At 42.6% G+C, this 12728-nt stretch overlaps 1 protein-coding gene across 1 annotated transcript in view; it reads right to left on the bottom strand.

Moving 5' to 3' along the window:
* The window catches only part of MAPK6 (mitogen-activated protein kinase 6), a 63061-nt gene extending 51745 nt beyond the window's left edge, over nucleotides 1-11316 (bottom strand). The window contains exon 1 of the mRNA XM_050797933.1: nucleotides 11126-11316. The gene's annotated coding sequence lies outside the window, so the exon portion shown is untranslated. The remainder of the gene's footprint in view (nucleotides 1-11125) is intronic.
* Between the last annotated feature and the right edge of the window lie 1412 nt (nucleotides 11317-12728).

Below are 12728 nucleotides of genomic sequence, written 5' to 3'. Positions count from 1 at the left end.
CACTTGATGTTAGGAGTTTGAGACCAGCCTGACCAACATGGTGAAACCCCCTCTCTACTAAAAATACAAAATTAGCCAGACATGGTGGTGCATGCCTGTAATCCCAGCTACTCAGGAGGCTGAGGCAGGAGAGTTGCTTGAACCTGGGAGGCAGAGGTTGCAGTGAGCCGAGATCACACCATTGCACTCCAGCCTGGGCGACAAGAGTGAAACTTCGTCTCAACAAAACAAAAAAAATTTCAATTCTCAGCATTTTTTCAAACTGCAGATTATGATCCATTAGTGAGTAGTGAAATCATTTTAGTGGATTACAATTTGCATTTTGTCTTAATGGAGCAAAAAACTAAAGAGAGCTTGCCCAGAAGGGCAAACATTGTTTTGTGCAACTTTTGTCTTGGTTATGTAACATATTTCAACAGATCTGAAAATGTCATTCATTATGAAACATGCCATTATTTTATGTACTATTAAGAAAGTGAAAACTCTATCAAAATATGATACCTTATTGCCACATCTTTTTTTTTTTTTTTTTTTTTTTTTTTTTTTTTTTTTTTTTTTTGAGAGACTCTCACTTTGTCACCCAGGCTGGAGTGCAGTGGTGTGATCACGGTTCACTGCAGCCTCAAGCTCTCGGGCTCAAGCAATCCTCTTGCCTCAGGCTCCTGAGTAGTTGGGACTACAGGTGTGCACCACCATACCTGGCTAATTATTTTTTGTAGAGATTAGGTCTCTTTGTTGCCCAGGCTGATCTCCAACTCCTAAGCTCAAGTGATCCTCCTGCCTCAGGCCTCCCAAAGTGCTGGGATTACAGGGATGAACCACCGCACCTGGCCTAAATCCTGATTTCAGGCATTAAAATGGAGGAAGTACTTCTTAAAATTGATGAAATATATAGTTTATATGAATGTGTCTCTTGGAACATAATGTAAAATGTATTTCTAGTTATTGCTTATTATTGCTATGAGCTATGCTATTGCTGAAAGTTTGAAAGTCACTGCCATAGTGGAGGAACGCAGGAGAGAAAAAATAAGTACAGCGTGAGCTAGATGAGTGCTTCCTGAGCAGAGATGCAAATTACTTGCTCTTGTTGGACTATAATGGAAGGAACAATTGATAAGAACTGGGGACACAGGGAGAGAGAGTATTTGAACTGGGCTTGATTCCATCGGGTAGTATCTGGAAAAAAAGACATGAGCATGCAGGGCACACTTTGGAAAATGGGAGAAGTCTGATAGGCCTGGGAGACTGAAGACAAGTTAGCACCACATTGAGGCCTTGATTACTTTCGGATTTCATCCAAAACTAGGAGAGGAATGTAAAGGATACAACTAGTATTTTAGAATATAACACTGGCATTAATAGGAAGAGTAGATTGAGCAAGAGATTGGAGACCTGGAGCAGGTAGAAGAATCCATTGTTTTTTCTGCCTTGTATCCAATGTATGGTCTTCTGGTAACAAAACTCCCATGTCCTCTAAGGAGCCTCCCTTTCCTATGTAAGTAAAAATTTTTTTCTGTTGCAAGTAATAGAGAAGTCAAACCAAACTGTATCTCATGAGAGAGACACAGTATATTTAGATGGTTATTGTACCTTTACTGGCTGAGGAAGGAGATGGTAATACAAGAAAGATTATTGGGTAAAGTGGACTTGGTGAATGCTTAGATGAGTCAGAGATGTGTGTTAAGTCACCCAGTTGCTCCCACATTACCTCTTTAAGTTCCCTCTTTAGGCTTCTTGTTTTATCTTCTTCCAGTTAAGTTACCCTATGAAGATAAACTATCAAATACCTTGATTTTCAAAATGGATGGAAAATAGAGTTTAGCAATACAAACTGCTACATTTGATGGTAAACCCTGGAAAATGTCTGATATAAATCATTAAAGACAGTATGTTAGGGAAAATGTAACATGTCGTCATGACTTCTCTTCAAGTAAGTCATTACAAAGAAATACCACTTCCTTTCTTAATAGGATTTTTACATTACTTAACCAAGAAATTGGTCATTTCAGGAAGGCAAGACACCTTTGTGGATAAGATGGAGTGATGTGGGTTTAGATTATAGCAGAGAAAGGTTGATTCAGAGTGCCAATTGATGGCATGACAAGGAATCTTGAGAGAGTTCTCTAGAAAAGCAACACAAATTTTCCCCTCTTTAGTCTTGTGTAATACACATATATTTTTTCAGGCAGAGTCTCACTGTGTCGCCCAGGCTGGAGTGTAGTGGCATGATCTTGTCTCACTGCAACCTCCACCTCCTGGGTTCAAGGGATTCTCCTGCCTCATCCTCCCGAGTAGCTGGGACTACAGGCGCCCGCCACCACGCCAGGCTAATGTTTGTATTTTTAGTAGAGACGAGGTTTCACCATATTGGCCAGGCTGGTCTCAAACTCCTGACCTTGTGATCCTCCCGCCTCGGCCTCCCAAAGTGCTGGGATTACAGGCGTGAACCATTGTGCCCGGCCGGGTAATATTTTTATCAATGTTTTGAGTTAAGGTACTTATTAAACTTAAAGGAGATATAAAACAGTGTGCTAGATTTCAGAATAATTACTCAGAATCATCTCCATAGGTTGCAAAGAATCTTTTTAAAAAGATGAGATTTGACTGCAATAAAGTATAATATCTTTGTTCAGAAAAATCATTTGAAAAGGGCCAGGATTTGGGAGACTTGGCTTAACCTGCTATTGTGACAATAAGGGATATTAATGCAGTGTGAGCAGATGCCAAAAGAAAATGTAACAAAATGTGTTAATAGGAAACAGTGTCCAAGTCCCAGGGGGTACCACACCTACGCGATTCAGCTCAAGATATCTGAACTTATGTGTTCAAATATAGACACCACATTTACAAAGGCTACCACACATAACAAATTAGAGTAATTCATTAGGAGACATTCAGGCAGGGTGTGGAAAGCATGTTCTCTGAAGAAAAGATGTGAGAATTGGGTCTGATTAACCTGCAGAAGAGATTTGCTGAGGGGTTATTGTGTGCAGAGGAGAGAATGGTTGCTCTGGGAGTTCAGATCTAAAACCACTGAGAGGGCTGTTACCGAGAGGCATTGGCTTAGCATAAGAAAGGACTGTTTTGGACGTTGGAACTGAGCCATGGTGGACAGGACTTCCCCGTGAAATGAGTGCTACATCACTGGAAGCATTCAATCAGAAAACAATGGCCACCTGTCAAGGAGGCTCTAAAAGGAACTGCTGAGGAGAGGAGGGGCCTACAGCCAGCTGATAACTTCCATGGTCTCCAACTGGAAGCTTCTGTGTGTCTGTTTATACTCTTAATTTAAAATGACTGCTCTCCTAGACATGGTTTATAGAAGAACACATTGTAATTTGATTTGTAAATAAACAAAACAGCCTTCCACTGAAGAAATTCATTGCCAAGTACAGTTCATCCTTACAGTGGATTCTCATTATTTGTGTTACTTATGTTCTGTAAAGTCATCATGAACAGTAAATTAGTGAAAACTGAACCCTTGCTCCTAGGGGAAGTACAAGGTTAGGTTCCTGCAAACCTCTGGCACAACATTCTTATCAGCCAGTGAATATATAATCTTGTCTCATGTGTATTTCTGTTTAAAAACACCTTTTTAAATACTTATTGTTGATTCATTAGCACTGAACTCACTGCCAAAAGCACTGGAACTCATGCCTGAATAAAGCTTATCTAACATGTATTTTCTCTGTAGGGCACTTCACAGCCTTCTGTGCTTAGGAACTCCATACAGCACTTCAGCAATACATTTGGCGGCCACTTTAACAGCAGAATCACCAACAGAAAGCAAAAAAATGTGAAGGCTGGGCACAGTGGCATGAGTCTATAGTCCCAGCTACTCAGGAGGCTGAGACAGGAGGGTCACTTGAGCCCAGGAGTTTGAGTCCAGTCTGGGCAACATAGATCCTGTTTCTAAAAACAAAAAAATCATGGCACCAAATAGACCATGGAAAGGATACTCGTTTACAGTACAAGAGTTGAAACAAGAAGGCAGAATCTTGTCTTATTTGGCCTCAGCTGGCAATGTTCATGTAGAGTGACTCAAATATCTCGTTACTGTGCATGTTCAAAAGTGACTACAAAGGTGCTGTGACTACTTCGGGATTACAAATAAGTTTCAGCAATAGGCAAATTTGCAAACAGAATCTGTGAATAATGAGGACTGGCGATAGTTAAAGATGATGGAGAGAATGTTTTCAGTCAAAACCCATCAAACCTGTACATACGTTTTGATGAGAGGCAGATCACAGGAATGCTTTTTGGAAATGGAAGACTACCTGCAAACAAAACTAGTATCCCACATTTAACTGGATGGGGCAACAAGAGTTTATCCCCTCTGCCAGTCGCGGTGGCTCACGCCTGTAATCCCAGAACTTTGGGAGGTCAAGGTGAGCAGATCACTTGAGGTAAGGAGTTCGAGACCAGCCTAGCCAACATGGTGAAATCCCATCTCTACTAAAAATACAAAAATTAGCCTGGCCTGGTGATTTGTGCCTGTAATCCCAGCTACTCAGGAGGCTGAGGCAGGAGAATCGCTTGAACCCAGGAGATGGAGGTTGTAGTGAGCCAAGATTGTGCCACTACCCTCCAGCCTGGGCAACAGAGTGAAACTCTGTCTCAAAAAAAAAAAAAAAAAAAAAAAAAGCCACGCACAGTGGCTCATGCCTGTAATCCCAGCGCTTTGGGAGGCCGAGTCATGTGGATCACCTGAGGTCAGGAGTTCAAGACCAGCCTGACCAACATGGAGAAACCCCATCTCTACTAAAAATACAAAAATTAGCCGGGTGTGGTGGCTCCTGTAATCTCAGCTACTCGGGAGGCTGAGGCAAGAGAATCGCTTGAACCCGGGAGGTAGAGGTTGCAGTGAGCCAAGATTGTGCCATTGCACTCTAGCCTGGGCAACAAAAACAAAACTCCATCTCAAAAAAAAAAAAAAAAAAAAAAAAAAAAAATATATATATATATATATATATATATATAATCCTTCAGGAGGAGAATGGTAATAGCAATCATTTATCAAGTTCCTACCGAGTAACCCGTTTCAGGTACACACTTTACAAATGTTCTATCATTTTCTCAGACTATGACAAATGGGATTTCATAAAAAAGCTGTAAGAAATTACTTAAGGCCAGGCACAGTGGTTCATGCCTGTAATCCTAGCACTTTGGGAGGCTGAGGCAGGTGGATCACGAGGTCAGGAGTTCGAGACCAGCCTGGCCAAGATGGTGAACCCTCATTTCTACTAAAAATACTAAAATTAGCCGGGCATGGTAGTGGGCGCCTGTAATCCCAGCTACTCGGGAGGCTGAGGCAGGAGAATCACTTGAACCCAGGAGGCAGAGGTTGCAGTGAGCCGAGATCGTGCCACTGCACTCTAGCCTGGGCGACAGAGCAAGACTCTGTCTCAAAAAAAAAAAAAAAAAAAAAAAATTAAATTAAATATTTTAGACAAAACCTGGCTTTCCTTGTAATAAAATCAATTTATGAGACAAAAACTATACATTTACTTTTTGAATAATGGTTATATAATTAAACATTTGAATGTACTGGGAAATATCTATTGGGATAAATTTATAAAACCAAATAAATAATCCAAAGAGCCCCTCTAATTTGTCTGCTTTGGAAGTCAGTATTTTCTGCAAGCAGGGCAAATTTGTAGAAATGGTAGAATTAAACTAGTAATACAAAGCTTACAGCCTCCCCCAACACACACTTTTTAAGAGAAGCATAGAGAGAATGACACTTTCTAGCTTTAGGGAAATTTAGGCCAAAGGTTTTCTTACTGCATTCTGTCTTTCCTTATATCTTGAGAGGCCCAATAGCTTGAGGAGAACAGATACTCCTAATTTCTGGAGACAGTGTCCAACTTGAACCTCTTGAGACCCCAAAGCCTTCTATAACTAGTCTCAGATTTTGAGAACAACCTGGGCCTCTGCCACATGACCAGAGTAAATAAAAGGAAAGAATAGACATGATGTTCGTCAGCCCATGCACAGGGAATGATAAATATTTTGAGTTGTGGAGACAAAGCAGCTTTCAACTCACAAGGGTCATGCTCCTCCCCTTTACACTTCAGTAGTCAAGCTATCCTGTCCTTTGGGGAAGAAGGTAATCACTACCTCTAACTAAACCTGTACCCAACATTTGCTTTCACTGGTCATTCTGAGTGCTGCATTTATCAATTAGTATATAATATGGTAGGCTTAGTAGGTCTGCCTTCCACAATCCCGCCTCTCACCCGCCATTTGCCACTTGATAATTACTGCCACTGGAACTGCCTTCCCAGAGGATGTCATCATCCCCGGAAACTGATAACCACTTCTGCAGTCTTTATCTGCACTCATCATTGTCTCTGGCAATCCCCTAGCTCTGGTGTTCTGGAAGAAAAACAGCCAGGGGCTCAAGAGGCCTAAGATTCACCTGCCCATCCTGGCCTCTAAACCTATGAATGCCCATCCCATACTGCCACAGTTCTCTCCTTTCCCTCCCACAACCAGGGCATTACACAGGGCCCTGTGTGCAAAAGAACCCCATGCTTGGTTTAATGCTCTGCTACGACTATCTTGACATTCCTGAATTTTTTTTTTTTTTTTTTTTTTTTTTTTTGAGACGGAGTCTCGCTCTGTCACCCAGGCTGGAGTGCAGTGGCCAGATCTCGGCTCACTGCAAACTCCACCTTCCGGATTCATGCCATTCTCCTGCCTCAGCCTCCCAAGTAGCTGGGACTACAGGCGCCCGCCACCGCACCCGGCTAATTTTTGTATTTTTAGTAGAGACGGGGTTTCACCAGGTTAGCTAGGATGGTCTCGATCTCCTGACCTCGTGATCTGCCCGCCTCAGCGTCCCAAAGTGCTGGGATTACAGGCATGAGCCACCGCGCTCGGCCGACATTCCTGATGATTTTGTCTTTGAACTCACGTTGTGTAGTGAAATCAGATGTGGCAGTGAAGCCGCAGGTGAGCAGAGGAGATAGATGCAATAAGTATGTTCACTATTTCTTGCCACTCCATTCATATATATCATTCTCCATGACCCACGTGCACAGGATTCTGGTGAGCCCACAGTGCCTCAGAATTCAACGAGACAAAGCAAATAAGTATTTATACAAGGTAAGCCTGTTTTGTCTACGACTGAGTAAGTGGGGGTCCTGATGGTTCTGAGAAGTCATGCTTTCCACTGGAACCAGAACTTCAAACAGAAAGAAGGCAGTGGCATCCTAAGACATTAAAGTCCAAGGTACTGTATCGTATCTTTTCTTTCTTGTGTCACTTCCCTGTGTTAGCTGACTGCTTGTGCTGAGGACATTTCCTTTGCCTTTTAGTACTTTCTTACTCAGTAAGTCAAAGGTGGAGTGTGAGTACAATGTGTGTGCATCAAGAAGTGAAATAAGGGCTGGGCACGGTGGCTCACACCTGAAATCCCAGCACTTTGGGAGGCTTGAGGCAGGTGGATCACCTGAGGTCAGGAGTTTGAGACCAGTTTTCCCAACATGGTGAAACCCCATGCCTCCTAAAAATACAAAAATTAGCCAGGCGTGGTGGCGGGCACCTGTGATCCCGGCTACTTGGGAGGCTGAGGCAGGAGAATCATTTAAACCTGGGAGGTGGAGGTTGCAGTGAGCCAAGATCACACCATTGCACTCTAGCCTGGGTGATGGAGTGAAACTCCATCTCAAAAAAAAAAAAAGGTGAAATAACAGTTGAGGTAGTTTTGTGTAGTTTTTCTACTGTTCTGGTAATAACCAACTATATATGTATGTAAGAGCTAAAAAATAGAAATTGTGTCATTTTGGTGAGTCCACAAAGGAGTTAATTTTTTTTTTTTTTTTTTTTTTTTTTTTTAATTTTTAGATAGAGCTCTAGCTCTGTTGCCCAGGCTGGAGTACGTTGGTGCAAACACAGCTCACTATAGCCTTGGCCTCCTGGGCTCAAGCAAATCCTCCTGCCTCGGGAGTTAAATGATCTTATATTTGTATTTAAAACTGGTTTTGCACAGTATAACAATGAATTATAACATTCATGCTAATCATTTAAATTTTTCTTTTTTCTTACATAGAACAACATTAAATCACATATTTAAAACACTGTAACAAGTCGAGAGAGAGAGCAGAAGAAAGGAAAAAAAGTTTTATACTTCACTAGCTTAGCAGCATTTTTATTTTTCTGCCTTTTGAACAAAGGGCCCCAGAAATTATGTAGCCAGTCTTGCTAGAACCCCACCCACCAGAAGCCCTGAAGAAGATGGGTCAGGGACAGACTCCCGACCTGCTCCCACTCCCCTCCCTGCCAGAGCTGGGGCAGGAGAAGTGAGAATATCTCTGCCCTTGGGGATAAGTGTCCAAGGCTGCCTCAAAGCCCAGCCGCCCACTCTTGGGAGCAGCACTTCCTGTAGTAAACACACAGGCTTCATTACACAGGGAGGTAGGAAGTGGGGTAGGAAGGAAGACCTTGTTCCTTCTGGGGCACATTTTCCCATAGAAACAATGTCGTAGGTCACAGTTCTATAGTCTCAAAGCTAAATGGCCTTCTAAGAGTTTGCCTGAGAACAGAACCAGTATTTCTAACATTAATTCTCTGGGGAAAAAAATGCATTTTCAGTTTCAAACAACCAAGTTAGAAATCAACTTTTGGGAACATAATTCAGTCACAAGCAGGGACTATCTGCACCTTCCTAGCTCAGAAGTGCTGAGACCACAGAGAAGGATGGTATCTGTTAGACCCAGGTAAACAACTAAATGTTAACGACACTGTTAATAAATCATAACTTCACTTTATGCTGTAGCTGATATGAAGGGTCCAGTCCTTCAGACTTGCTGCTTGAAGAACTTGATTGCAGGTTTACCAGGGTTGATTGGCCTCGGCAACCAACACATACCAACCAAGTTCAAGAGATTGCACCCTAAACCAGCTGCCAATTCATTAAGCACACAAGAATAGCTGTGCTGAGTTGGACTCATGATTCATCCCGGCTGGTATTCTCACACAATGATTGTGAACTTCTGTGTTTTAGTCATTGTAAACTCTAGTGTTGAGCATAGTGTCTGAATATAGTGGTTTCTCAAATAAATGTTTGTTAAAAATGAAAGGTGAATAGGGGTTTCCTTCAAATTTTCCCTTATTTAATTCTACTTTTAAAGCAACTTTCTTCTTAGGAAATCTATTTGGTCATTTTAGTTACCTCTTTCTCTGACCTGGTATATCTATGAAATACTAGACTCTTTTTTACGGTTTCCAGGGAGAATTAAATGCATGATTCCACGTATAACTTCATTACCATTTTGTCAAATGTAAGACAAAATAATGCTTTCAGTTCTGTTTTCCACGTTCTTAGCAAAGAGGCCTAGCATATTGTTATATGACTTTAGGAAATAGTCAACAATAACTCATGGGCCTCTTTCTTAGAATAAAACACAGCTCCAAACTCATCTTTTAAGTGACTTTAGACTAACAATACTAAATGCATTATTCCAATTCAGTACAGAATGAAACTCATTTGCCATATTTTTGTCCACTCACATAAGCTGTGTGAAGCTTATCTTTTCAATTTAGATCCATCTGCTTGGTGTTTACTCCCCTGGAGAGCTTAAGGCCATTTCAGCCGTGTGATGTTTCCTACATGGGTCTGCTTCCACACAGTCTATGACAGTTTTAAGTAAGACAAGTCCTCCAACAGTAACCCTTGGGGGCTCCACTCTGAAACCAGAAGAATCTCTCTGGTGCCTTGGTGCCAGTGGTAGTCAGCAGACCTAGGTGTTGGCCCCAGTTCTGCCACTTAGTTGTTTGATTCCAGGCAAGTCATTTAATCTCAACTTTAAAATGGTATAAATAGCACCTGCTCCCCTCCCTCGCAGGGCAGGGTCTGTCCAAGGAGTACATGAGATAATGTGTGGAAGCACTCTGAAAAGGCTAACCTACTCTAAATAAGGGTTGTTGTTAGTATCTTTAGCCAGAAGCTTGCCTGTTTAAACTATCATTCACCTAAGTTAAGCCAGATCTTTTTTCTGTTTGTTTGTTTGTTTGTTTGAGATGGAGTTTCACTCTTGTCGCCCAGGCTGGAGGACAGTGGTGTGATCTCAGCTCACTGCAACCTCTGCCTCTCAAGTTCAAGCAATTCTCCTGCCTCAGCCTCCTGAGTAGCTGGGATTACAGGCACCCGCCACCACACCTGGCTAAGTTTTGTACTTTTTTAGTAGCGATGGGGTTTCGCCATGTTGGCCAGGCTGGTCTTGAACTCCTGACCTCAGGTGATCTGCCCTCCTCGGCCTCCCAAAGTGCTGGGATTACAGGCAATGAGCCACCACACCTGGCCCAGATCTCTCTTCATTCATTCAATTCATTCAACAGATAGCCTTTGAGTGCCTATTTTATCCAAGACAGAACTTTCTCCCACCTTTTGGGGTAACTTAGTGGGGGGGTTTTGTTTGTTCTTGTTTCCTCAGTGTTTAATGTGTAAATTGGTAGAGATGTTTTTTAAAGTGTAGCGTTCACATGCTTATTTACCCTTCAAAGAAATGTGGTCCAACAGTGAAACATGAGGCATGCTCAAGCGTGTTGCTGCAAAGGAAGAAGGTCAAACACAGTCTCTGCCTGCATCTCTCCACAGAAAGCAGGAGTGCCTTCCACACTCAGCCTCGGAGGGACAGAAGGGAAAATCCAGAGTGGGGTTGCTATGGTTTGGACGTGTTCCCCAAAAAGGGTATGTTGGCAACTTAATCCCCAATGCAGCAGCGTTGGGAGGTGGGGCCTAATGGGAGGTATTTAGGTCATAGGGGCTACACTCCCATGAATTGATTAATGCTGATTATAATAAAGCTGGAAGCTTCGAGTTCAGTGTCTTGCCCTCGTGAGATCACTCTTGCCCTTCCGCCTTCTACCATGGGATGATGCGGCAAGAAGGCCCTTATTAGATGCCGTCCCCTCTTAGACTTCCCAGCCTCCACAACTGTGAGCCAAATAATTTTTTTTCCTTTATAAATTATTCAGTCTTAGGTATTTTGTTATAAAAAGCACAAAACAGACTAAGACAGGGGTATAGCTGAGGGGGCCAGTGAGAAAGGGAAGCAGGGGCAACTATATAACCCCTCAGATCCCAACAACCGCTATAATAATAAATGGATTTACTTACATGAAAGCAGCTTATAGCAATCTCCTTTAATTTAGCCCGTGGTCCATTCTAACAAAGAAAAATTCCTTCCACTTTTAGAAGCTTCTGATGAAGGCTTATGGATACTGTTTCCAAAGGAAAAATAAAAGGCAAAGCATTCCTAGGGAAAAGGAGGAAAGACGTGTTTGTAAAATGATTTAGCCGTACAGCAGGTTATGAAGGAGTGAAAAGGAAAAGATTAAAATGGTTCTTTCCCTCCTCCCTCTGTGACTCAGATTAATCCTAAAAATAATCTTCATCCCAGTATGAGAAGCTTAGGAAAGACTCAGATCTCCACAGACCAATTTTCATGATGGTCGTGAGGAGGAAAGGAACAAAAGGAAGAGGGAGATAGGGAACAGGAACTACTAAAGGCAAGCTAGAAGAGACTTCACCTACTCAGAAGAGGTGAGGTGAAATTAAAGGCCAGTGTAAATGTGAGGCAATAAGCATTCTGCATTCTTGCCCTATTCTGAAGGCCTGGAATTATATTGCATCAGCAAAGATGAAGCTTCAATTTACTGTTTCACTCTTACCTCTCACTAATTCTTCTGGCCATCCATATTTTATTCATTCAAATGAATTTTCATCTTTTCAACATCATGCTCCTTTCTTTGTATCAGCAACAGGAGGCTCAGGCCGGGCGCGGTGGCTCAGGCCTGTAATCCCAGCACTTTGAGAGGCCAAGGTGGGCGGATCACGAGGTCAGGAGATCATAGACCATCCAGGCTAACACGGTGAAAGCCCGTCTCTACTAAAAAAATACAAAAAGCTAGCCGGGCGTGGTGGCGGGGGCCTGTAGTCCCAGCTACTCGGGAGGCTGAGGCAGGAGAATGGCGTAAACCTGGGAGGTGGAGCTTGCAGTGAGCTGAGATCCGGCCACTGCACTCCAGCCTGAGCCACAGAGCGAGACTCCGTCTTAAAAAACAACAACAACAAAAAACAGGAGGCTCTTTTTCAGACCTTTTTTCAGTCATATTTAATTTGTGTAAGTCTGTTCATTTGTTTTAAAAGCATTTTATTTTTAAAGTATTTCAAACTAACAGAAAAGTTGCGTACATAGCATAATTAATTTTTACTTGAACAATTTGAGAGTCAATTGCTGACATGATACCTGTGGTGGATGTTGAGATGTTTTGACCAGATCCCCCTTCAAGGAAGGTGCTGCCCTGCTGTGGGGACTGTGCTTAGCACACAGCTGTCAGCTACCATTTCCTTCTGGGCTTGCCTCATGTGCAGAGAGCTACCTTGCCCAAGAAGATGTGCCTTTTCTGGGTTGCCCAAATCCGATGAGTGATCAAGGCAGAAGTAGAAAGGTGATATGGTTTGGATCTGTGACTCCACCCAAATCTCATCTCAAATTGTAATCCCCATAAACCCCATGTGTGGAGGGAGGGACCTGGTGGGAGGTGATTGGATGATGGAGGCGGGTTTCCCCCATGCTGTTCTCATGTTGGTGAATCAGTTCTCACGAGATCAGATGGTGTTTTTTTGTTTGTTTGTTTTTTGTTTGAGACGGAGTTTCACTCTTGTTGCCCAGGCTGGCGTGCAATAGTGCGATCTCGGCTTGCTGCAACCTCTGCCT

Source organism: Macaca thibetana, chromosome 7 (assembly GCF_024542745.1).
Source record: "Macaca thibetana thibetana isolate TM-01 chromosome 7, ASM2454274v1, whole genome shotgun sequence".
Lineage (NCBI taxonomy): Eukaryota > Metazoa > Chordata > Mammalia > Primates > Cercopithecidae > Macaca > Macaca thibetana.
This window is presented reverse-complemented; position numbering and strand designations above follow the sequence as displayed.